Genomic DNA, 27672 nt, shown 5'->3' on the forward strand with positions numbered 1-27672 from the left:
TTAAAGGGTGGTAGTGAGGGAATCCATAAAAGAGGTCGTTATGGGGGGCGCCAACAAACATTGTCGCACAGGGCGCCACCAGCGCTAAAGCCGGCCCTGCAAGGATGACCTGGGTTCTCAAAAAATGCAGGAGGTGCAGATATGTTGAGAAGATATGTTCTCACACTGGTGTGCTTGTCACCAGAAATGACAAGCATATAAAATAATTTAAAGAATAAATGCTTTCCTACAATCCACAAATAGGTGTGCCTATTCACCGAGCATCCTAGCGGAAAGGAAAATCTCCAAAGCGTATTTGAGACAATATATACTAACTGCTTAATATCATGCTGGGTGTGCCTGTCACCGAAGCACACACACCACTGACCAGCAGTTTCCTCTAATCATGTCAGTCGTTGCTGTTCCCAGAGTTTCTTTGGACCGTGTCTCTCCGTACTACAATGGCTGCACTTCCCGTTTACGACCCAAAATGGCGCCTGGTGAGTGGTTGACAGGCAGTGTGCGATGTCCTTCTGTATGACGTCCTCCACAAGAAAACAGAAAAAACGCTGCATCCAGCGTCGCAGCCCGTCACCGTGTCCTGATTTCCCAGAATCATGACATCATTCTCACCATTGGTTCCGAAACAATTGAACAGGATGTTGTCAAGGTAATGGCGGGCGCTGTGACGGACGCCAAATGGCATTGCTTCCCTTGTCCCGCGCGGGCACCTTCCTCGGCGCAGTCTCTTGGTATTTGACTCAAAACATCGGGTGCAAACACACTTTAGCTTCCGCATAAAGCCAATCCTTCAAAACTTGCCTACCCATTCAACAGCTTTCTCTGAAGGTACTAGTCGGTGGCTTCCTCTGAACCAGGGGCCTGCAACGCTGCTGGTCATAAACCAAAATGACACCACATCTCCGAAAATACTTTACATGTGGTCACATCATCTGCTGTGGCTTCAATTCTCCAATCCCATCTCGTCGCCAATCTTAAAAGATGTGACTCCGAAATTAAAGTTGAATTCTTTATTAGGATCGTAGGAACGGCCCCCAGCCAGCCACTTCACTCCGTCAACTGCCTGCTCCACAGCTTCCAGATTCATCTCCAAGCCAGAATCAGGAAGGGGAAGTAGCCAGTCAACCTGGAACACTACATGAGGCTTAGGAACATTAACATGTACTAAAACATAATAGCTGAGTTCAAGAGAGGGCAGCTTGCGTGGTTGCTCAGTGATATCCACAGTTAATAAAACAAGCATTTACAATGCAACGGTTTCGCCTTTGTAAAAGTTGGAGCTATTGGCATTGTAAATGACAACATTTTTATTTATGTGTTGGTTTTGATAACAGATAAATAAATGGCATTGTAATTTACATTGCCAACAGCTTAATCTCTCGCAAATGTAAGACCTATTGTACCCTACTGGACGAGCTCAGAAGACAGCAATTACTACCACACACACACACCCAGAGCCAGCCACACACACACACCCAGAGCCACACACACACACACACATACCCAGAGACACACACACACACCCAGAGCCACACACACACACACACCCAGAGCCACACACACGCCCACACACCCAGAGCCACACACACACCCACACACCCAGAGCCACATACACCCACACACCCAGAGCCACACACAACCACACACCCAGAGCTACACACACTCACACCCAGAGCCACACACACCCACAGCCACACACACCCACAGCCACACACACACACACACCCAGAGCCACACACACCCACACACCCAGAGCCACACACTCGCCCAGAGCCACACACACCCACACACCCAGAGCCACACACACCCAGAGCCACACACACCCACACACCCAGGAGAGCAAGCACTGCGAGGGGGCAGGGAAGCAAGCACAGCGAGGGAGCAGGGAAGCAAGCACAGCGAGGGGGCAGGGAAGCAAGCGCAGCCAGGGGGCAGGGAAGCAAGCGCAGCCAGGGGGCAGGGAAGCAAGCGCAGCCAGGGGGCAGGGAAGCAAGCGCAACCAGGGGGCAGGGAAGCAAGCGCAGCCAGGGGGCAGGGAAGCAAGCGCAGCCAGGGGAAAGGGAAGCAAGCACAGCCAGGGGGCAGGGAAGCAAGCACAGCCAGGGGGCAGGGAAGCAAGCACTGCCAGGGGGCAGGGAAGCAAGCACAGACATGGGGCAGGGAAGCAAGCACAGCCATGGGGCAGGGAAGCAAGCACAGCCATGGGGCAGGAAAGCAAGCACAGCGCCCCGTTGTGTCTCTTCCACAGAACAATTCGTGGAGAAGTCGTCATGCGCCCAGGCCCTGGGGGAGCTCTCCCTAATCTTGACATTGCAAATAAAAGAAACGTCAGCAATCTCGCTGCAAAAACAAGTGAGTTTGTGTGAGAGTTTGTGTGTGAGAGTGAGTGAGTGTGTTTCTACCCGTGGCTGATAACAGACAGCACTGTTTGTGCACACCTAAGGCGGGTAATAGCATATTAATCGTGTTCTTCATCATTTCAAAATGTCGAACCCTGATTCGAGAGGAAAATTGCACCCCTCACCAGATGCCTATGTGCTAATGTAAAGCCTGATATTTTTTTTCACCTTGGTGTACAAATCGGAATTTTACACCATTTGCAATGAAGGTACTCACCATGATTTTACCGGATGAACATTTATTGTCAAACAGTGTGGGTGTGCAATTTGAGCATGGGAAAATAACAAACGTAATTTCAGTCTTGATTGAAATTCGTTTCAGGCACAACAGGGGTTTTCATCGGAAACAGATTTAGCCCCTAGTTGTGATCAGGGGTCAAAAGTAGTACTGGAGTCACTGACCTCTGAATGAAAAGTATTCAATCCGCCCGGATGGATCAGCAAAACTCTTGATATGCAGATTGCACATAATTCTTGGCAGCAGGCAGATTAACCCGCTGAGCTATCTTTTGATTGGACGCAGACAGAGGAGGCTTCCAGCATCATAAGGAAATTAATATGGGCCTGAAAAGCAGGACATTCGTCTGAAGTGATGAACACGAGTGACTAATGGAAAGCTGGCAGGTGGGGTGGGGATGGAGGGCACTTCAAAGTAAAGCTAGAACTGGGGCAAAGAAGAGATGTGAATCCTGTGTGGTGCGCCACCCCACGGCGACTGCAGGTAAACCCTGTGTGAAAATATGCAAAAGCTGGAGCAGCAACGAGGGTCAGGGGGTGGGGGGGTTTAGGGAACGAGCACAACGAGGGTCAAGTGGTTGGGGGAACTCGAGCACAACGACGGTCAGGGGGGTGGGGGGACACGAGCACAACGAGGGTCAGGGGGGTGGGGGGACATGAGCACAACGACATTCAGGGGGGTGGGGGGGACACGAGCACTACGAACACTCAAAAGAGATAAACAGATGAACACACAAATGAAGGAAATGTGAAGATTTAGAGAACTGCCAGGAATTAAATACGAGTATCAAAATGAAATGGAAACTAAAAAAGACAAACAGAAAGCAATACATTGAAGAAAGGCGAGAGAAGATAACATAAATGAAATGAAAATACCATGGATGGGGGCGCCGGAGGGGGGGAGCGGAACACGTGAGGTGCTGGAGGACACCGAGGCTCATGGCGTTCGGGCACTGCTGGGGAGACCACACCTCCGGCATCATGGAGACATCCTGGGGGCTGCCGAAGCCAAACAAGAGAAAAGGGTCCGAGCTGCGGAGCTTCCCAAGTAAGCTACTGCCCGGCCGCCATCTTCGGAGGAATGAGAACGACAAGTTCCGGAGCAATGTGTGCGGTTAGTTTGAATGAAACAGACATAAAATGAAACATCGGAACCAAAAAAACACTCCAGCACCGTGTAACTCAACACCAGTTCCATCAGATGACTGCTGTGAGCGAACTAATGGTTTTACAAGAAAGGGAAAACAAAAGTCCTGCCCTCTCCCCCTCCTCAGCTCTCCCGCTAGTACCTCTAATACATACCATATGTTCTGCACAGTCACCGGCTCCTCCTGGAGTCCCTTCACCCCTGCCTGCTGCAGCCATGGAGACACTTTGGGTGAAGGTCTAGCGAGAGACGGGCCACGGAGTCGAACGAGCACACAGACAGCGGGAGGGGGGCGGTAACGGGCACACGGACAGCGGGAGGGGGGCGGGAACGGGTACACGGACAGCGGGAGGGGGGGCGGTAACGGGATAAAAACAAGCATTTGCAATGCAATAGGTCTCGCATTTATACAAGTTTGAGCTATTAGCATTGTAAATGACAATGCCTTTTATTTAAGTTTTGTTTTTTAAAACCTAAATAAAAGGCACTGTCATTTACAATGCTAACACAACTCAAACTCTCGCAAATGCGAGACCTATTGCGTTGCAAATGCTTGTTATACCAAGTTTGCTACTACCGTAACCCATCATAACCTATTATGTAATCTTCCATTCTTCCCTTGCCATTATATTTCTAATGCTTGCAGTATAAAATCTCAATTTGAACAAATGCATGACTACAATCCCCAGACAACAAAAAAATAAACTGGAGCAGGTGAACATGGGTCAACTTGAGAGGTCTGAAGAGGGCATTGCCTGTCCCAGCATAGAACGGTAAAGATAGAAAGCTCATTCTAGTGAGAGTGCCCTCCTATTCCCAGCATAGAACAGTAAAGATAGAAAGCTCATTCTAGTGAGAGTGCCCGCCTATTCCCATGTTTCCTATGTTCGTGCTTGAGAAGCTCAGTCAGTCCAGGTTTCTCTCTGCATTCCTTGATATGTAGTCATTAATCACATGATAAACTCCGAACTTCAGGTCCAGAATGCAAGTGTAGAAAACTGGACTAATTATGCTACTTACGCTTGGACTTGGAAATTTTACGAGCTTTGCGTTCCCAATGTAAGGGTAACATTTGAACGTAATATACCACGCAGAAAGCGGCGAAAGGCGCTGTGGGTTTGTGTGCCCCACTGAAGAACAGGACTTTGCAGCTGAGTGAGCCGGTGCTGCTCATTTGTGGCGCTTCTTGATTCAACGCTGTCCCAGCTAGTTAACAGTATTGTCCCAAAGCGCTGGTCTGACAATAGGCTCACGACTAAGCCGTCAACAGGACCTGGAGATACTTGGCTGGTGCAACCCCTCGTGCCTAACCAGAAATTCCGCTGATGCACCCCTACACGTGCCCGTCACATCTTCAGCAGTTGTATTACTACAGAGGCCGGTCACAACTTAGGCAGTTGTGATCAGCCTGCAAGCAGCCACAACTTTCGTAGCTGCAGTCCTGCACCGAGTGATCACTGCTAAAGCAGTTGTAGCCCCGTACCTGCAATTACAGCCCGACCAGACTTCGGCATTTGCACTGTTGCAGAGTCTCGGTTCCTTCCTGGTACCAAAAGGAGAGTCTGTGGGCTCTCTGACGCCCAGGTCCTCCAGATCGCTCTACAGCAGTCTATTCTTTGCGGAGTCGCAAAACCACCATAGACACTGCCACGCAGCTGAATTTCTATTCACCACTGCAGCCCAGGGAGTTTCATCAAGTTCCCGCCGGGCCGCCGCGCTGCCTGCGGCGACCCGGAAGCGGTTGGGCAGCCGGCCAATCGCAGCGCGGCCCCAACCGGGAGTCCCGCCCCCATCGCGGCGCGAGACGAGAGAGAAGCCACTGTCCGAGGAGCCCTCGGGCTCCTGATCGAGTCCCGGTCCGCCCGAACAGGTGAGTGTGTTGCGGAGGAGGAGGGGTGAGTGGGGGTGGGGTGTGCGCGTGTGTCTGTTAAAGGGGGTGCGTGTGTGTGTATGCAGTGTGTGTATGTGCGCATGCGTGCGGGAGCCTTTGTGTGAATGCGAATATCAGGCAGGGTGACGCAACGTGCGCGCTCACGAGCTGCAATCTCCAGGAGGACAGGCTCGTCACAGTCTGATGTCCACAATATTCCCAGAAAAGCGGCAACATAAGTTGTCTCGCATAGACAGCAAAAGCTTCGCTTTTGCTTTCGTCTAGGCGAGACCTAAAAAGTAGTACAAAATGCTGCTTACCTGCTAGCAAATCAAGGAAAGTGAAATCGCGCAGCCCACCCCTGCAAAGCACATGTTGGAAATGACAAAAACATGCCGAGACAAAAAAAAAAAAAAAAAAAAACAACCGCCCACCGCCGCATGACGTTGTAAAAGGGGCGGGATGAGAAAAAATCTACGGAACGCCCACGAATCTGGTCAGAGAATAATGGACAGATCTCTCTTCCAATGGCTAGCCTCCATTTATAGAGCTAGCCAATGGAAGACACAGGCGGGACAAAGCCCCGTACTGCCTAACAAAAGATTTCGCCTGCGCGAACACTGCTGCGCAGTGGACGTCAGGCGAAACCTAAAAAGGGGGTAATGCATGGTCCAGGAGGTGTGGTAATTTCCAGTTGTTTACCCTATAGCACAGACCTCAAGGTCAGGGCAGAGTGGACAATCGCCCAGGGACTCTCGTAAAAAGATTGTGCCTGCCAGGAGTCCTTTCCAATAATGGTGTGCATCAAAAACAGAGGCCTTTTTAACATTTAATAGCTGGGCACGTGCATCACAGAAGATTAATATGCATGCCTAACCTGTCCAACACTCACTCTCTCATGCAGTTATTGGCAATTATTTTAAAAAAAGAATCTTTCAGTTTCCTGTCTCTCTCAGTACTTCACAACTTGTTTTCTATCTCACTTGTCTTTTCCTCTCTCTACGTTTCTCTAAATCTGTATACCCCACTCCTCTCCCCTTCTCCGTCTCTAGAGCTCTATCTAGCTTGTTTACCTCACTCTAATGCTTTACCTATCTCTCTACCTACCTCTTTATTATGTTAAGAACCAAGCTCTATTTTACATCAGTCTTTATCTCACCTATCTCTCTAACTAATTGTTCATGTTCTTCAGCTTTTTATCTACTCTTAACTATCTTTCCTTCACGTGTACCCTGTCCCTGTCATTAATTTTTCTTACTATTTATAGTTAGCTGGACATTTACTAGCCATAACATTGTACACACAGAAAGTGAAGAGAGAAGATAAGGCAGAGAAGGAGCATTAACAGGCTGGTTAGAAACTGAATTCCAAGTAAATTGTTATTGAAACATTTTAAAAATCTAGATCAATGTGCAAAAAAAAATGGCTTTGTCAATACTTGTGGATGCTATCTTTTGGTACTGGTATTATTGGGTGGCAGACACTTGGCAGTATGAGCTGTCAGTTGTAGCTGTTTTTATGTGTACGTTTCTGAAAGTTTGATCTATAACTGAATTTTGTTTGGCATCACACATGCTTACATGGGCTGAAAATTGGTTATAAATTCGAAATTCTTTCAAACACATGGTCACAAAATATGCCTTGCTCGGAGCCCCAAAAATCCTTAAAATGGCACTGAGCCTTGATAAAGCTGCTCCTGTGATTAGGTAGGACCCCGCCAACAATCTGCTGAACTTTGCTCCCAGGCACGGAACACAACAAAATTAATTTCGTCTTTTTGTCCTAAGGCAGAGATTAAAATAGAATGTTCTCATACTGGAGACATTTTTTGACAAATGAGCGCTTAAAATGCTATTATTGTAACTGTTGAGCAATGATAAAGTTAAGCGTGTTAGCGAGAAAATAAATATGGCAGAAAAAGACTGTAATTATTTTCTTTCATGCAAAGAAAAAACATATTATAGAAACTGCAAAGATAAGATGGATGAATAATATGAAACATTTACCAGTGCAGGCTAACGTCTTCTCAACACCAGCAACATCTAAGCTCACAGGTGTGTAGTCAGAACCATTATAAGGCACGGTCAGTGCGGGCAGTTGCCTATGACCTCCCTGCTAAAGTGACTGGGACAATCAGAATACTCTCTCTATTTTGTTCTAAGTCTCAAATTCTATCTGCCTATTATTACCTCTCTCTTTCATAGCCCCACCTCACAACTCTCTATCTTTTTTCCCTACCTTACTTAATCTCTAACTCTATATTCTCTATCCGCACCTTTCTTGCCAATCTTTGCCTCTTTATATATTTCTGTCTACCAGCCTTTAGCTTACCTCGTTCTAACATGCAGTCTCTTTACTTCTCCCTCTTTTTCTACCTCACCTTTATCTACTTCATCTGTCTTGTAGCTCATCGCGACCTTTATCAATTGACACTTTCCTACCTTACTCTACTTATCTTCTCTATCTCCTTTCCCTTCCTGTCACATCCCTACACCACCCTCTACCTCTCTGCCTCCGCCATACCTTACTTTCTTTCTCATGCCTCTCCTTACTTCACCTTTTCTATGCCTCTCTGTCTCTGCCACACCTATCTTTATGTCTCAACCACTGCTGCATTACTTCTATTTAGTCTAGCTCTATATCAAAATGTACCTCTCATATCACCCTCGCCTCTCTATACCCCACCTCTTCTTACCAGTCCAAGAACTATTGTTTGTCTCTACCAGTCTCTTGGTTTGCCTCTACATCTATATTGCTCAACCCCAATTTCTATTTCAACGTGACATGCACATATGCTGAGGCAAACCTCAACAGTCCAAATTGTAATATAGGTAGTAACCAATTTAGTAATCACAGGGAGTCCATAAAATGTTCCTTTGTCTTTATTTTCTCTTCTTCTCAAAGATCCATGTACAAAAACACACAGCCAGCCACTTCAACTTGCTTTACTTCACCCTTCTCTCCACCTCACTGTTTACAACTGACCTCCCAGTATTTATCCTCCATCTTTCTTTACCTCATCTATCTCTCCATCTTACTATAGCGCAGCTCTCATCCTTCTACATCACCAGCCTCTATCTCATTTCTTTCTCTACCCTACTTCTCTGTCTATCCCACCTCTCTCACTTCATCATCTCATTCACACTTCCTAACCGCTAAGTGTACCTCCTCATTCATTCACTACATCGCCTGCTCACCTCTCCCTCACTTTCTACATCTGTTCTCTTTACCCTGCCCCTCTCACTACCTCAGTCCCTTCTTTCTACCTTATCTCTAAGTCACTCTCTTTTTGTCTATCATTACCTTTCTCTAATTTCTCTAGATCATTCTCAATGTCAATTCACCCTTACGTCTCTATCATTCTACATATCTCTACATCACCACTCTCGCACTATCACAATATCAACCTCACCTCTTTCCCTACCTCACCTCAATCTCTCTGCTCCAACTGTTTTCTCTTACACCGCATTTCCCTTTCTAGCCTTCACTCGCTTTATCTGATCTGTATTGCTATAACTCATGTCTCATTGTGTCCCTCTCTCTACCTAATCAGTCTCTCTCTAGCTTCCTTGCATCTCTCTATACTTCTTTCGCTCACTACCTTGCTTATCTATCCGTCTACTTCAGCCTTTGCAGAGAGGCTATTGCCTCCCTGTTACTCATCTTTTTCTACAATACCTCACCCCCTCAATGTACCCCAACCTTCTTCCTACATCGATCTAGCTTTTCCTAACTCACTCTAAAGCTTTACCTATCTCTCCACATCTTTTCTTGATTTACTTTTTTGTACCGCTCTGTAACTTTCTGTCTACCTCATATTAATCTATTTGCCTTACGTCTCTGCCTAACGCACCTACCTCTTTAGCTCATCTCAATCTTATCTCCTTTCTCCCTGTAATGTACCCCTCTGTCTATAGCGATCTTTTTACCTGTTTATCCTGCCCTCTTAATTTTCCCTCATAAAGCAGAGCAATAGGTCACTGTTTATCAACAGAAGTGTGCAAACAAAAAATTAAGGAAAAACAATTACATTTCACCAGATGGCATAGTGAACATTATTGGTGCTGTATGTTGATTTTCTCTGTAGCAGTGAAAATCCCAGAAGTGAATGGGCATTTATATTTGATTGAGGATATTTGGCAGTCAAAGCTGCAATCTCAAGTACTATGTGCATATGCATTAATTTAACATTGCATGAAAGTGATAAAATGAACTTTAAATGTATCTCTGCCACTGGCAGTCGTATGGTATAGCCTTGCAGTCCGGGTGAATAAATGGCAAATAAATAATGGACCTTAAAGCAGCCCTTAGGAAACCTATGTCTTCAAAGCTTAAAGAAAGTATATGTATTATTCGTTATTTTTGATCTTATGAATTGCTGTCTCCATTGGCCTCCCTTGGTTCTTTTTTTTCTTTTTCTTTATTGTCCTGTTTCCTTGCTTCTCTCTTTGCCGTTGTTTTCTGTACTTTTATCTGTTGTATTATGTTGCTTGATTACCTTTTGGAATCAGTGTAACTTTCCTGTGAACAATAAAAAAAATGTTTAAAAAGGAAAGCAGCCCTCAGTAATTACTAGTGGTGCAGATTATTTCAAGCATTTCACCCATCCCTTTTTGTCTAAGTAAGATGCTCTTAGTTCAATGGTTAGGACAAGACATGGGTCACATCACTGGTTAGGCCAAAACTCCAAAAATCAGTTTATGAGCGATTATCTTCCAGTTTCTAGGGGACCCTGCTTAGCAATTCAAGCTGGACTAATCTTATTGGTTCAGGATCAAGACTGATTGCTTATGGTGATTGCTGTCTACAGTGGAATATCAGCCAAAAGGTGAAGGGCTGAAATATGGCCATAAGTAATTACAAGGAGCTGAGATTAATTCAAGAATTCTAACCACCACCTTTTGGTTTTCTAAGTGATGTGCGGTAAAGTGCACTGGGTGTGTTCCGATGTGGGTCCCTGCTCACTGTTCCATTTGACTTGCACTGCATTACTCTGAAGAGGTCTAAAAGGCCAAAACCAGTTTAGCGTTACTTATATTTCCTTCTGGAGGAGGCTTAATGAGGCAGTTAGGGCTGGACTCTCCTTACAGTGACAGGACCAAGGTAAAATTGCATATGGTTAGTCTTTTAAGGTGGCAAAGAGTGGGGGTAAAAGAGCAATGGGCTGGTATGCAGCCCCATGTAATTACCATTTGCTAAGATTAATTTAAGCATTACACCAATCGTGGCGTAAAACAAAATCTTAACCGAAGCTCAAAAAGAATGGCTTTATCAAGGCTTCTTCAAGCTTGCCTTAATACTGTTTGGGTGGCAGGTGGTGGGCGGCGTGAACTTTTGGCTGTTGTTGGGTGTCCCATTTGTGAATGGTTAAGGTATATCGCAACATGGTTTGCCGTTTTGAGAGCTTGAATTCGCGGAAAATATACATCAATGTATTTTTTCTAAACATGGACCGAAATAACTTTGAGAATTCATGCAGAATGTTAACTACCCACTTGTTTTTAGGGCTCGCCTGCTGTGCGCATAGCTGGCGAAGCTCTATAGGGGCTTAAATAAGCTTTACCTAGACTGGCGATTGACTGGCGATTTGATGCTGTGCCCGTGGGCTTTTAGGTCAATGCGCAAGCGTATTGACCTAAAATGCGCGTGCACATCATCAAATCGCCAGTCAATCGCCAGCAGCACTCCTCCCCTGCTGCTTCACACCCTCATGCCGCTCTCCCCGCTCCGCCCCCTCCCTTGCCCGCCGTGTCGCATTTCTCATCCCCCCTCCCCACAGCAATTCCCTCAGCCGGCCGTACTTTCACTTTGACGGCCGCAGGCCGTCTCTCGTGTTTCTCCTTGTTTCGCTCTAAATGATTATTTTGATCTGCGGCTCTTCATTTGGGAACTGAATTAAGTGTACCTGATTTTTAAGCCCCTTGTAGATCTAAATGTGAGAATAGCAGCAGACCTCACATTTATGGGAACGTTTTTGTTGCACTTTGCATTTCGAGACAGCTTTAGCTTGTCCGATTTCCTCAGTGAGGGTTTTAACACTGTTTTTAGTTCTGGTCACTCCTGACCTTGGACATTTAATCCACTTTTGCGCACAATGTTCCCAACCAACCTTCTGTTGGCAGGCTTCCAAGTAGAAGTGCTGATGCAGCGACCCATAAAAACGTCTCTTAGCCCCTTTCGAATAACCTTAGTTGCCTGCTGGGGTTCTCCATGCCCTTCTTTGAATCCGGCTGGGAGTCTGTCCGATCTTGCTCTGAGGCTTGCTATTAGCTCAGACGGCTGTCAACTTCGAACAAAATATACAATCTAGGAATTCCAGCATCTGAGCGGGAGAGGGACAGCACTGCATGATATTTTTGCTTATGAGGAAAAAGTAAGCAATTCAGGTGTGGGCCAAACGTGCTCAACAATAATTACAGGAGCCTGCGCGCTGTTTACCTATCGGCATTACACTTACCACAGTGAGAAGAGTCGGTGTCAGACAAGGTAATATTTTCATGTTGGAAATTGGCTTTTGAAATAATCGAAGTTCATATGTCTGTTGTTCTAAACCACAAGTACTAGCTGTGTGACGGGTTGGAACGCCGCATCCACCACCACCACCGCATCCACCATCACCACATCCACCACCACCGCATCCACCATCACCACCACATCCACCACCACATCCACCATCACATCCACCTCCACATCCACCATGACATCCACAGCCACATCCACCACCACATCCACCACCACCACATCCACCACCACCGCATCCACCACCACCACCCCATCCACCACCACCACCGCATCCACCACCACCACATCCACCGCCACTGCATCCACCACCACCACCACCCCATCCACCACCACCACCGCATCCACCACCACATCCACCATCACCACATCCACCGCATCCACCACCACCACATCCACCATCAACACCACATCCACCACCACATCCACCATCACCTCTACATCCACCATGACATCCACCACCACATCCACCACCACCACATCCACCACCACCGCATCCACCACCACCACCGCATCCACCACCACCACCACACCCACCACCACCACCACATCCACCACCACATCCACTACAACCACCACCCCATCCACCACTACCACCACCACCGCATCCACCACCACCGCCGCATCCACCACATCCACCACCACATCCACCACCACATCCACCATCACCACCACATCCACCATCACATCCACCATCAAATCCACCACCACATCCACCATCACATCCACCGCCACATCCACCAACACATCCACCACCACTTCACCACCGCATCCACCACCACATCCACCACCACCACCATATACACCGCATCCACCACCACCACTTCCACCACCACCACATCCACCACCACCACATCCACCACCACCACCACCACATCCACCACTGCATCCACCACCACCACATCCACCACCACATCCACCACCTCATCCACCACCTCATCCACCACCGCATCCACCACCGCATCCACCACGGCATCCACCACCACCGCATCCACCACCACCGCATCCACCACGACCGCATCCACCACCACTGCATCCACCACCACCACCACTACATCCACCACCACATCCACTACAACCACCACCCCATCCACCACTACCACCACCACCGCATCCACCACCACCGCATCCACCACCACATCCACCATCAACACCACATCCACCATCACATCCACCACCACATCCACCACCACATCCACCACCACATCCACCAACACATCCACCATCACCTCCACATCCACCATGACATCCACCGCCACAGCCACCACCACATCCACCACCACCGCATCCACCACCACCACATCCACCACCACTGCATCCACCACCACCACATCCACTACAACCACCACCCCATCCACCACTACCACATCCACCACCACTGCATCCACCACCACTGCATCCACCACCATCACCACCCCATCCACCACCACCACCACCACCGCATCCACCACCACATCCAACATCACCACATCCACCGCATCCACCACCACCGCATCCACCACCACATCCACCATCAACACCACATTCACCAACACATCCACCATCACCTCCACATCCACCATGACATCCACCACCACCACCACACCCACCACCACCACACCCACCACCACTACATCCACCACCACATCCACTACAACCACCACCCCATCCACCACTACCACCACCACCACTACCACCACCACCGCATCCACCACCACCGCCGCATCCACCACATCCACCACCACCACATCCACCGCATCCACCACCACATCCACCATCACATCCACCATCACCACCACATCCACCATCACATCCACCATCACATCCACCGCCAAATCCACCACCACATCCACCACCACTTCACCACCGCATCCACCACTACATCCCCCAACACCACCACATCCACCGCATCCACCACCACATCCACCACCACATCCACCACCACCACATCCACCACCACCACATCCACCACCACCACATCCACCACTGCATCCACCACCACCACATCCACCACCACCTCATCCACCATCTCATCCACCACCTCATCCACCACCTCATCCACCACCTCATCCACCACCGCATCCACCACCGCATCCACCACCACCGCATCCACCACCACCACCACACCCACCACCACCACATCCACTACAACCACCACCCCATCCACCACTACCACCACCACCGCATCCACCACCACATCCACCATCAACACCACATCCACCATCACATCCACCACCACCACCACATCCACCACCACCACCTCATCCACCACCGCATCCACCACCACCACCACACCCACCACCACCACATCCACTACAACCACCACCCCATCCACCACTACCACCACCACCGCATCCACCACCACATCCACCATCAACACCATATCCACCATCACATCCACCACCACATCCACCACCACCACCACATCCACCAACACATCCACCATCACCTCCACATCCACCATGACATCCACCGCCACAGCCACCACCACATCCACCACCACCGCATCCACCACCACCGCATCCACCACCACCGCATCCACCACCACCACATCCACTACAACCACCACCCCATCCACCACATCCACCACCACCACCACATCCACCACCACATCCACCATCACCACCACATTCACCATCACATCCACCATCAAATCCACATCCACCACCACATCCACCACCACATCCACCATCACATCCACCAACACCAAATCCACCACCACATCCACCACCACCACATCCACCACCACTTCACCACCGCATCCACCACCACCACATCCACCGCATCCACCACCACATCCACCACCACATCCACCACCACATCCACCACCACATCCACCACTTCCACTGCATCCACCACCACTGCATCCACCACCACCTCATCCACCACCTCATCCACCACCTCATCCACCAACGCATCCACCACAACCACCACATCCACAACCACCACATCCACAACCACCACATCCACCACCACCACATCCACCACATCCACCATCACATCCATCACCTTCACATCCACCATGACATCCACCACCACATCCACCACCACATACACCACTTCCACCGCATCCACCACCACCGCATCCACCACCACATCCACCACCACCACCACATCCACCACCACCACCACAACCACATCCACCACCACAACCACATCCACCACCACATCCACCACCACCACCACCACATCCATCACCGCATCCACCACCACCTCATCCACCACCGCATCCACCACCACCACATCCACCACCGCATCCACCACCGCATCCACCACACCCACCACCATCACTTCCACCACCACATCCACCACCACTTTCACCACATCCACAACCACCACATCCACCACCACCACACCACATCGACCACCTCCACCACCACCACCACATTCACCACCACCACCACCTCCACCTCCACCACCACCACCACCTCCACCACCACATCCACCACCACCCCCACATCCACCACCATCACCACCACATCCACCACCACCACCACATCCACCACCACCATATCCCCCAGATCCACCACCACCACATCTACATGTGTGTAGCTCTGTGTGTGTAGGTGCAAATGCAATGTTCTTGGATTGTCGTCACAATAAAATACACTGAACATAATCTTCAAAAAAATTATTTACAATCGTTTAAGCTATTGCCATTATAAATTACAATAACTTTTATTTAAGTATTAATTATTTACAAAATTAAAAGCCATTGTTATTTGTAATATCAATACATCTAAGTCACGTAAATACAACACACATTGCATTACAAATGCTATAGGTGTCACATTTGCAAAAGTTACAACTATTGACATTGTAACTGACAAAGCTATTAATTTTGCTACTTTCAAAACCAACACATAAATAAAAAAAGTGTCATTTACAATACCAATAGCTCAAACTTTCCTAATGCGAGACCTATTGCATTTCCAATGCTTGTTTTCTTTGACGCTCCTGGCTTGAAAGCCGAGTGACAGTCGTGATATGGGGCTTCACCAGAGAAAGAGGAAACCATCTACTGGCTCAAGGGCCTGATGTAGGTAAATCTAATTTACCACTTCTAAAATACCGAATCATACCGATTCGGTATTTAAGAAGTGGTAAATTAGAGGTGGGGAAATGTAGGTAATTCTGAATCGGTAAATACCGAATCTGTAAGATTCGGTATTTCCCGATTCTGTAAATACCGAATCGGTATCCCCCATTGATTCCTATGGGCCTTGAAGCCCATAGGAATCAATGTGGAATACCGAATCGGTATTTACCGATTCGGTAATTACCTATTCTTGCAAGTGTGCAGGGAGTGTCACTTTGACACCCTCTAGCACCCCAATTACAGGCTTGTAAGCCATGTGGCACACAGACATGCCCTATGGGCATGTCTGTGTATCACATGGCACAGGTGTGCATGCACAGATGTGGTAATAATCGGTAACTCGGACTACCTCAACAACTCTACCTCAAAACCGCCACCCAGGCGGAAGACCACTGAGCTAATTTCTGACCTTGTATGTACCCTGTTTACAGTATGCTGCACTATTTTTCGCACCTGTTTCTTCCTGACTGAATGTAAAGCGCTCCGATACCCTGGGGTCTGGCCAGCGCTATAGAAAACTCCAAAAATAAAAAAATAAAAATGCCCATTGATTCCTATGGGCTTCAATGCCCATAGGAATCAATGGGCATTACCGAATCGGTATTTACAGAATCGGTAAATACCGAATCTTAACGATTCGGTATTTGCCGATTCTGTAATACCTACACCCCCCCCCCCTCTATTTTACCACTTCTTAAATACCGAATCGGTAAAATTCGGTATTTAAGAAGTGGTAAAATAAAATTACCTACATCTAGGCCTAAATGCCTTTCAATGCAGGGATATAACCTTGTATACTACGGTAAAAATCATCTGCATGTTAAAGAAATACTTTCTTATATTTACATGATTTTTTTGCATTATTTACATGATAACTATTTTCTGCGCTAGGCTAGTGTACGGTATTTTAGAGCCAGGTCAGTCACTTAATTCGGCTCTGCCATAATAAATGGAACACTCGGTTCCATTGGATGTTAAATACCCCTCAGTGCTGCCGATTTCGGCTGCTTCGGGTCACCGACCTGGTCTGGCTGACTGTCATAAATGTGTTCCACACTGAAGCCGCCACCGAGGCGTGTCCTGAATCCCGAGTCAGCCACTCTCCAAATTTCCGCACCATCCTCTTAGCCTCAACTTTCCCTGATATCCGTAATAAGCTGAATCATTTGGGAACGCCCGGACCGAGATAAACTATCACCGGCCAACTCAAGTTCACTGGCTGGTTCCTGAACGACTTACCGCAGGTCATTCGCCACCCACAGTCTGACCGTCTGCTCCAAGCCACAAGGCGCCCGCCAGCTACCTGATGACAGATGGGACAGTGTTTACACACTGAAGAGGCACGTGCGGACTACACAGCGAATGAACACTTAGTGATTCTATGTAGTGCGCTAGGATTGGCTGAGTTACCCCCAATACTGCAATCCTGGGTCACCTTACACATCAGGAGTCCCTCCCTCTACCAGGCGACCCCCATAATATGTTCAGCCGTGGGATTGGCTCCCGTGCGAACCGGAAGTACTGAAATTACGGACAAATGTCATCCGTACAAAAGATGAATAACGGACCCCGAGCAGACTGAATTCTCGGACGATCCGCGTGAGTAGCGGACAGGTGGTCGTTTTTAACGACGTGCAGACTTGGGGAGGGGTGTTTGTATAGAATAGAGCGAAAGTCTTGTGAAGAGATTAGTGATGTACCAGTGTAGTGAGCGAGAGTGCATGTTGTCTAGACTTGGGGGAGGGGCGCTTTATATCAAGACCGATGAATATGTCACAGAGAAGCGAAAAGGGCGCTTTTGGAACCAGGACCTAATTTTCGTAAGAGCATGTTCAGTTGCAAGTTAATGAGTCATGCAGGGCTGTTGAATGATTATACATTACTCCAACTTCAACAGAAGGAATAAAATCGGTGCAATTGTATACAATCTGACTGCTCGGAATATGCCTGGCTTCATTTAAAAACAGGTTCTGGGTCTAACTACAGGGTCAGTAAGGTATTTGTTTAAGTGAGTAAAGTAGTGTGGGTAATGAGAAAACTGTAGGACGCATAAAGTATCGGTGTGGGATGAGGCAACTGTAGCAAAAGAGAGGGTAGATAAGGTGTGGTTACGGATGCTTTGGAAAGTGTGATTATAGTGAATGCACTACATGGGGATGTAGGCAATGCTGCTATTGTGCACGGACTACGAACAGTGTGGACTCAAAGAAAATGGTGTGTAGGATTCAGTGAGAATCAGTACATAACGGACTTAGATGATGATGATGTAAATGTGAACGCGGGGTCTGCAGGAATTGTGAGCAAACTGATAGATCGAAGCGTCGCCCTAAGAGCTGTGGGGCTTTTGGGGTAGATGATCGTGTGGGAACCGGGCGGGTTTTAGTGCGCTAAGTGGGGCTGGGCGGGCCGGGCCGGGCCGGAGTGTGGGGCTTGGAATGCTTGGGATGAGCACTGCTTGGCCTGCGTGCAAAATATGCTGGTGGTGTGGATTCTGTTCGTAGTAATTAGATAGAGGATTTATGGACACAAAGGTTACAGGAATATGTTTGCAGAACAGGCTGGAAGAGTGAGCATAAATATTTCTGAAAGTGGGGTCCTGTTGTGGAAAGTAAGTATAGTCTCATGGAAATGCTGGGAGCGTGGGTGTAGGATTTATGGATAGCTTTTGAGAAGGAAATTATGGAAGTGTGTGTGCTACGCAGGTTTCCGTACAGCCAGAATAATAGACGCACAAGCTTCCGGCCTAAGAAGATACGAGGATTCGAGAAATCTGGGTCCTGCGAAAGCTCTGGGAGGGTGGTTACGAGATGTTTGAGTGTAGCTGGAAATGTGGTCACAGAGTTTGACGGAAGCGTGACTAATACTAGACATAAAGAGTATTGGAAGTGAGTGTGGGCAGTGTGGTTGCTGGGAATCCTTGAAATGTGTAATAGGCTATGCTAGAAGTTAGTGTGCACGGTACAATGGAAATTACATTTGCGAGTTGTTAGGGCGACCTTAAGAGTGCTGTTAGAAAGAGTTTGGGGTTCTGCTGGACAGTGTGAATAAAACCTGTTAGGTCCGAGTGCTAATGTCGGCATGTTGTAATTGAAGCGAACTGAGCGGCAACCATTCTGTGCACTGATAGACATATTTGTCCTGCATATTTCTGTTTGTGTCACGATATACTTATATTAAGTTACGCAATTTCTAATCACTAGTGTCTGTGTTAGGTTCTAAAACTAGGTCTGCAGGGCATATATTCGTTAGTTAGTTAGTTTGGCTGGCTGTAGAAAGTAAAACTTATCTCCCAAACCCCCTTAAGCGTAATCGCCAGTAATAACATTTCCAAAATAAATTCCGTTTGGAATTTATTTTATGTATGTATTCTTGCACTGGTGTAAAATTCAGATATAGTATTTTAATAGTATTCTCTAAAATGTAAAGCATCGTTATTTTATATACTCATCTATCTAAATCAGATTTTCATTTGGAGGTTTGCACCTTTGTGAAATTGTGCAAAATTGTTATTTGATATTGACCCTTTAATTTTTGTTGACTGAATAGCCACAACATTTATGCCTGTTCTACATAGTTTCTCAATCTTATATGTACATTATCTGCAAAAAGAAGCTTATGTGCTTTGACCTTTTGTATTTCTATAAAATATGGATTGCCTTTGATGTTTTGGTAAATCCATTGCTAACAGTTTAAAAAGGATCAAAGAGGCGAAATTTATGTTTTTCTCCTCTGTTTTATTTTTCTGATGTCAGTCTATTTTCTGTGATCCAAGTCTTTTCTAAATAGGCGTCCCAAATCCCAACCTTTGCAAACTGTTCTGCTGCTGCTAATTAAATTATTGAGCACCTTTTGGTGTCTGGAACCAGAATGACTAACTTAATACGTTTTTTTTTAAAATTACTTTTTATTAAACAAAAATCAACAAAGAAACACATCAGGTGACATACGCATAATTTTCCTGAGATTCTCAATGACATTCCATACAGTCAAGATTTAACACGGTTATGACAGTTAGTGAATCAAGGGGACTCATGCGCCTCCACATCCTCATGATATGCCGGCGCGGCACAGACATCTCCCCTGTAATGATTCCAAGCCTCCCAGACCTTACCCCACTTCCTCGGGCATCCCCTAGCAGAATAGACTGACCTCTCCCTAAACATACACCTGTCTAAATCTTCCTCCATTTCTCAATCTGGGGCGGCTGGCTAGCTCCTCACAATTGGGCAATATTATGCTTGGCTATCATGAATGCCAATGTTGCCCATTGCTGTTTGTATGTGTTTAGGTCCGTGGGTTCCCAGATATTCAGAATACATCTGCGGGCCTGAGGCTGCAGTTCCATCCCCAGGACCTCCCGCAATGTACTGTGTACCTTTCCCCAAAACGCTTGTACACTATGACAGTGCCACAATATATGCATGAACGTACCCAGTTCTCCACATCTCCTCTTGCAGTCTCCGCTCTCCACACTAATAACGTTTTTTTATTTTTTCTGGGTGTTCACTGTATAATGACCTGCACGTTGCAGTTGTTATCCCGCCAATGAGGAAATATCATAAATTCAAAAGCGTGTACTTTATTTGGTAGCATGTCATCTGTGTTTTTTAATTTAGTCGGTTGGTAGCTCCTTCGCTTATGACTCACCTTGCTGTTTTTCCTTGTCCATTTTTTCTATTTCATTACTTTTGTTTACTTGGGTGTTTCCAGTTCATTCTTTATTTTTTGTGTTTGACACAACCTACCAGACACTGTCTGGTTTGCTAAATGCTTCTTGCGGACTTTCTGAAAGATTACCTAGGAATGCATTCCACCCGTTGATTACTATTGACTTTGTGGTTTGTAACTCACATTTTCTGGCGTTTTATTTGCTTTAGATTGTCCAGCTTCAATTCTTAACTCGCGTTGCCTAAATCTGGTTCACTATATTCTTCCGCAAACTTGCTTTCTGTAAACAAGCCTGTAAATCTTGTTGTTAACTAGTCACATTTGCTGTGCATTCAAAGACAGAGGTCAAATGTCAGATTTTCTCTTCCGAGGCCGCTTCTTTACTTTTCGTTCTCTGACTTTAAAGTGAAACGATTTGTGACAATCTTGCTGAACACTGGGGGGTAGGAATTTTTTTTTCCTAGCACACAGCAACATTTAAATAAACTAAGTATTTCATAATATATCAGAATAAGTAATACAAATGAAGTACATTTTTTGTTTTTTTTCTGGTGTGTTGGAAACAAATGCTTTAATATTAAAGCAAATCATTACACCGGGTGACACCATTTTCTCACATTTTCGTCTGTGCACTGTGTAGTTTTATTAGCAAAACTGTTACTCTGCGCAAATGTAACGGTCATTTCAATTGAGAATGTGTTGTCTGTAATGAGTGTGCTACCACTCCATCAATACTCTACTTTGAGCCACTCCACTTTTCACAATTCTCAGCATTTGCACTCTGCACCTCTCTACTGTACCCTGTACCTCTCTACTCTATGCCAATGCACTCTTCGCCACTCTAAACCACTGCACTCTTCTCCACTGCACTCTACACCACTCCAGTCTAGGGCATACCTGTCTACTCTGGACAATTCCACTCCACGCCACTGTACTCTACACAACACTGTAGGTTAAGCCAATGCACTTTACTCTGTAACACTATACTCTATGCTCCTGCACTCTATGCCAATCCATTGGACACCACTCTTATCTACTCACCACTGCACGCTGTTCCACTTAACTCTACACCACTTAACTCTATCATTACACTCTAGCCACCAAGCACGCAACACCCATTGGGCTTGCGGGCCTTCAGCCGCCCCCATCGTGTGTTCCAGCACGGGCTGACACAGCTTTGCGGTCTGGCGACCATCTAATTGCAGCAGCACCCGAGTACTGAACAGGTCTTTAAAAGACCATTTACTTGTAAATTAGGCTTTTGTTGTGTTTTCTCCCCTTCTTACAGCCACTCTGTCTAAGGTTGGAAGAATTAGCCCCCCCCCACCGAAATATTTTTCAGCCCCCCCGAAATGTGGCTCTAGTTGCCCGCCTGCTAGCCACTATACGCAAGTGCACTCTACAATGCTTCACTCCACTCTATGACTCCACTCTGCTCTAAGCAACTGACACTCTGCGCCACTCCACTCTAAGCCACTCTACTTCTAACCACTTAACTCAATGACAATGCACTCTACTCAACTGCACTCAGTGAACTCTACACCACTGCACTCTGCATCACTGCTGTACATCTCTGCTCTCTATGCCACTCTGCCACTGCACTCTCTGCCACTTCACTCTGCCACTCAGCCACTCCCCACTGCGCTACTTTATGGCACATACTTGACTCTGCACCACTCTATGCCACTGCACTCTATGCCACTCTATTTTGCACGTCACTCTTCCACTCAATTCTATTGTGCCACTGCTTTCTGCATCACTTACCTCTTTGCCACTTCACTCAGCACCACTCTACGAGTCTCTACTCTGCACCACTGCACTCTACTATGCACCGCTCTAATCTACGCCACTGTGTTCTACAATGCTGCATTTGTACGCCACTGAATTCAGTGCCACCTCTCTATGCCACTACACTTTACAACACTCTATGCCAATGCACTCTGTTCTATGCCACCCCAGTATTTGCTACTGTACTCGACTCCACACTATGCAACTTCAATACACAACACTCTCTGCTACTCAGCTCCACTTTCTGCCATTCCATCCTACGACACTCCATGCTACTCTCCTGTACGCCACTAATGGTTAGCCATGCTACACAGTAGCCACGCTGGAGTAAAACATGGCTCAAACACACTTGCAGAGCCAATAGCTCTTGCATAGGTAATACCTATTGCCTGTACCAATGCTTGTTCATTTCAAGTACATGCTCCTTGCGCAGTTCCAATTTTAATTGTGTTTACTACCCTTCTTTTCTTATTCGTTAGTTATTTCACCTTTACATTCTTATTTTCTTAATATTATATGCTAAAAGCTTACTGGCATCGTCGTCACAATTTCGTTTGAATGAAGGTATAATGACCTCTCTGTCTGTATTGTATTTATTAATTTCATGTTTATTTTTTTCTGTTGTCTGACAATTGTGCCTAACCTTTCTGTTACATATGTTCTAAATTCTTGAATTTTAGTTCCATCTTCACCAGCTTCATGCTCTGTCGATATATAATATGATTTAACTTCTCGACTAAGGGTTGGAGTACCCTGTAAACTATGATCCTTGCAAAAAACTGTTTGCACAGGTATTTCAGTCATAAATGGTGGCATTTTTATTGCACCTTATAATACCTGGGTGCAATAAAGTTAACGCACTAGTTCCAAATCAGAATGTCAAACCAGAGGCTGTTTAAAAAAGTTGTATTCTCCAACTGCGAACCCATGTTTGTTGCCCGACATAATGAAATGAAGCCTGCTGCAAAATTATGCATGTCGAAGAGGAATACTATATTACTCTTAAGAACTCTAGCTTCCACTTTGTAATGCCACTACCGCTGCCTCCAGTGTGCTACGCCCTTTCACAAAGGCATGCTGCATGTTCTCCATTCACTTGGACATACCACTCGCTGTGAACTCATGCGAGCACACTGCTCACTCTGCACTCATGTGTGCACACTGCTGAACCTGTAGTCAGACAGAGGGCTCACTATCGACTCCTGCACTGCTCATCCTGCAGTCACACAGGAATACCGGACTCCTCAATCACACACCTCTCACCCTACCCTTAGAGGCACACCGATACTCTGCACTCACATTCTGTTCTTCCTGCACTCACACACCTCTAAGCCAGAAGTCACACTACTCACTGACTGCTCAACTTGCACCTGCACCGCTTGCCCTGCATGCACACAGGCACACCGCTCAACCTGCATCACAATTTTCACCACCGCTTACCCTGTACCCACTCACTGCTCACCCTGCACTTATTGCTTTGCATCCTTGCAGTTGCACCACTCACCCTGCACTCTCACACCACTCACTGCTCACCCTGGCTTGACAGACCAATTGCTTTGCATTCCCGCAGGTACAACTCTCTTCTTGCACTCACACATGCACACTTCTGACCCTACATTAACACAGTGCTGAGCCTGCACTTGCACACATACAGAGATCACCTTGCCCTTATATACATCACTCACCCCTGCACTGAGACAACGCTCACTTTAGAACGTATATTGTGTGTGTTTGTGTGTGTAGGTTTAGCAAAGCTGTACCCCCTGCGCGATTTTCCATCACCACTATGCAGGCTCTACAGCCAGAGTTATTTGGTGGATTGGAAGCTGTCGGTGGGTGGCATCCAAGAGATGAGCCGTTGCTTTTGGTGGTCATCAGCTTGGGGGCCTGCACTGCTCCTTGCTGTCCAGATCCATTGGACACACAGACTGTCTCTGTCCTACTTAAGTTTACTATCTTGTCTATCAGTTATTTACCGTAGGTCATTCACCAGCCAAGCCCAGCCTGCTCTTAACTACTAGGTGCTACCAGCTGGCGGAGGATGGTCTAGATATTGTTTACAAATGGCAGATGCATGTGTGGACTCAACAGCCAATCAGCACTTAGTAATTCTGTGTAGAGCAGTATGTTTGACTGAGGTGCTGGCAATGCACCAATCCTTGGTCACTTTAAGAGTCACACCCACTACAAGATGATTCTTTGAATATACCCAGCCATGTGATTTATGTTTATCTCGTGAGGTCTGGGATCAGCTGTACTGCCAAGCTAGACCTAAAAAGTATATTGGCTCTAATCCATTTCTATGGAGCTGCAGAGGGTCTGTGCAGCTTTTCATAGCTCAGTGTATTTTTGGTTATCTACTATATCCCTCCAAAAAACGTTTCATTGTTATGAGTTAAGTAAGCGCCGATTTATGCTTGTTTTGCAATATGTAAGTGGTCTCCACCCACGTTCGATACAGAGCCAACATGTCACATTTGCAAGGTTACTATTACCATCACCCGAATGCTAGGGCTGCTGGCTCAGTGAATTAATGCATCCGTTATAGAAACCTGCCTTTAACCTCATGGCCACAGATTCAAATCTCGGTGAGTTCCACTCAACTTGTCATCCTTCTAAAGTCGCTAAAATGAGTACCATTGAGCTGGGTAACAATGAACACTTGTTATTACAGCGCCACGGGTGAACACACGCTTTACAAATACACTTGTTTTGTTTCTGTGGGTATCCTCACCTTACTTTGTGTCACCACCACCACGTAGCTTTTTGTGACTTTTGCAAACAAATCGAGTGATTTACCAAAGGAAATTTATGAAAAATTAGTTTGATATTTGTTGCAGTTCTAAGTTATGTAATTAGTTTATGTTACTCTGTTATATATTTTTTGGGTTTCCTCATTCTAAATCCATTGTGCAGTGAAAAAAACGGCAGTCGATGAGCTACTCAGACCAGACTGGATAGCTTTAGATCTGTAGAAAGCAAAACAACCTAAATATTCAGGGCTGAGAGAAACCACAGAATCCTTTCATAAAAATATTGGGTCTACTCTCAAATCTGTAACTTGCTCTCGTGAGTAAGTTACACATGTAAGTTTGCTCCTACACTTTTGAATAACTTCAGTACTTTTGGCTCCAATTAGAAATAAGACTAATTTCTCCACCTTTGGATGTTGAGACAAATTTATGACTACCAGTTACTGAAGCCAAATGTTACTGAAGCCAAATGTTAAATTAACTTATTTTGGTTTTATATATATATGTTTGTGTGTTTTTGTTATGTAAATATAATTTGAAAACAAATATTTTATGATAAACGTTACCTTTTTTACTTTGAAAATAAATGTGACTTTAATAAAAAAATGATTAATTCTAAACATCACTTTAATAATCACTAAATATAAACAATTTACTGGAGGTCCGATTTGTTTAACAATCTTTAAAAATAGTTTTTATATGTAAATCAATTAAATATTTCAAATTTGAGGTAATAGTGCTGCAGCATTTTATTTTGTTCTATATTTAAAATATAAAAAGTTAATTTGTGTTTAATGTTTGACACACATTGTTACCACTTTTTAAAAGTTTATTAAACTCTTGAAAATTTCCCTTCACTTGATCATATGGAGTGCTTGAATACATTACATTAAAATTATTTTCTAACATTTTAATTGAAAAATCAAATTCCCACCTAAGGTAAAGAAATCTATTTTTTTAATACATATTAAAATTATTACAAGTGATGTATCTAATCAATTTAAAGTAATGTGACTATTTAAATAAAAATTAGTGTTGCATAATTTTTTAACAAACGTATTGAAGTATTTTAAGATGTAATAATACATTTTTTATTTTTGAAACTTTTTAACTTTACATTGATTTATATTTTTAATTACTTTAAATAATTTTACCTAATTTAACAGTCTTTTCTCTGGGACTCTATTTATATTCCCTACAACCATTATTTTCGATGAGAGGGTATTGCAGTACCAGTCTTTAGGTATGTGTGGTGCTGAACATACTGCAAATCTGAGCGGGAGTACATTTATGACTGTTTTAAGCCTTATTGGCAATTTGCGAATAGGACTGTGCCTAATGTTTTTGTGGGTGAGTTCCTTTCCCTCCCTAAACCACACCATAACTCTCCCTGACCCCCCCCCCATTTTGTAGTAAGTATGCCTCTTTTTCCTAGCCACCTCTGTGGTCCCTCGCACATTTACTACTAGGTTACTTACATGTGCGAGTCACCCCATAGAAAAGATAGGAGAACTGAAGGTGCAAATTTACACTCATAGCTTTATGAATTGCAATTTGTAGTAAGTAAGTAGTATGTCTGTAGTTCTACTTTACATACTACAAAATAAAAATGCGACGTGAATCAGAAACATAGTGTGCCTTTTCTACAGGACACTTCCAACTTTAAGACCACTTTAGTGAGCTTCACGCCCTGTCCCCTCATCAAATGTTGTTATATATATGTCGTTGCTAGAGTAGTGACATTTGTCACTGTCCTAGAATTCTGGAGTTGCACGATTTTGCAAATGCTCTCCCTAGAGCGGGTATTAGTACCACCGTGGGACATGAAAGTGGACTCCAGTTGGTTCATTTAAATTAAACCTGCAAAGCAGAGGTCTAACTGGGCTGTCATTTTTGTTCACAGTGCTGTACGTTCTGGTATTTATAATTCAATATCTATAGTTGGTCAGAAGCTACTGAGCGGTCAGTATGATATGAGCTGGAAAACCGTATGTAGCCGAAAATCTCATGGCAGAGAGGTCTGAAATGCTTTATATTCGTATTATAATTCAGCAGCAGAGAAAATAACTAACATTTTACACATTGACCATCAGTTTCTGAAAAGCTCATTCGGGCTCCCAGAACTTGAATTGACTTGAAAAGAGATTTATCCAGCACGACATTGCCCGTAGGCGTCAAGGCGCTAACGATGGAATAGGCTGTGAGGAAAGGGG

General features: G+C 45.7%; 1 protein-coding gene across 4 annotated transcripts in view; it reads left to right on the forward strand.

Moving 5' to 3' along the window:
- Positions 1-17763: 17763 nt before the first annotated feature.
- SH2B2 (SH2B adaptor protein 2) overlaps positions 17764-27672 on the forward strand; it is a 493931-nt gene continuing 484022 nt past the window's right edge. For 3 of the 4 annotated variants that reach the window (XM_086954571.1, XM_086954573.1, XM_086954574.1), the window contains exon 1: positions 17764-17849. The gene's annotated coding sequence lies outside the window, so the exon portion shown is untranslated. The remainder of the gene's footprint in view (positions 17850-27672) is intronic. The other variant, XM_086954572.1, reaches the window with a different exon arrangement.

The sequence above is a fragment of the Lissotriton vulgaris genome, chromosome 2_1 (assembly GCF_964263255.1).
Source record: "Lissotriton vulgaris chromosome 2_1, aLisVul1.2, whole genome shotgun sequence".
NCBI lineage: Eukaryota > Metazoa > Chordata > Amphibia > Caudata > Salamandridae > Lissotriton > Lissotriton vulgaris.